The sequence below is a fragment of the Notothenia coriiceps genome, unplaced genomic scaffold (genome assembly GCF_000735185.1).
Source record: "Notothenia coriiceps isolate Sejong01 unplaced genomic scaffold, NC01 NC01_scaffold00037246, whole genome shotgun sequence".
In the NCBI taxonomy this organism is placed as follows: Eukaryota; Metazoa; Chordata; class Actinopteri; order Perciformes; family Nototheniidae; genus Notothenia; species Notothenia coriiceps.
This window is the reverse complement of record NW_011369947.1, coordinates 7,090,003-7,090,893: the sequence shown is the minus strand read 5'-3', so window position 1 is coordinate 7,090,893 and position 891 is coordinate 7,090,003.

Here is an 891-nt window from a genome sequence, read left to right as displayed (position 1 = left end):
TGGAATGGTTGACAAAGTATGATGTTTGCCATTAATCAATCTTTCATATGCCAACAACATTTGCAGACACGACATTTTCACAAAAATACATCTATTCAGGATGACATTTGGACTGAAACCCAAAAACTTGCTGAAAACCAAAGGCGATAATTCCACTAAACCTTCGCCTAAGTAAGTAATGTTTTCGAAGTCCGTTTTTAAACCTTGTGGCGTAGCTAGGCCAGAGATATCATTTATTTGGAAGCGAATATGAAATGTCTCTAAAATGGGCGAGACTTGATTTAGGATGAGAATGTCCGCGTCGTTGTTGGGAATAACAGAGGAAGAGGCGCGAGGGTTAACATTCCTGTTAAGACGTCCTCTCCAGCACAAACTACACAACATCTGCTTTTTAGCGTCCATTTTTGTTTCACATTAGAACTAAAGCTTGTGAATACTCTGAAGAAGAACGACTTCCAAACTTTGGAAATGGATCCATCCGAGGGAGCAGTGAATGCATCCGGGCTTGGGTTCTCCAACTGCTATCTAGTGATTTATGTCATCATACACAAACACATAACACATGTGTAGTGGCTCATTACGGAAGGACATTGGAGTTAGGGTTCATTCAGTCCTCTTGGAAAGACTCTTGATATTACTACGTACATTCACATTCAGTAGAACTGATGATCAGATACAGTAAGGAAAGGAAAATGCAACAAAATGATAGTAGTCGTTGGCTACTGCAAATAGAAGCATGCTATACACTCTTGTAACCCTAAACACACTATACACAGGAATTAGCTGATGTCATACGCTCATGATTTCACCCACATATCTGCATCATTGGTCACTGAAAGCGCACACACGACGAGTGGGTAAGATAGGTGGCTATCATGCGCGATGAAGAAA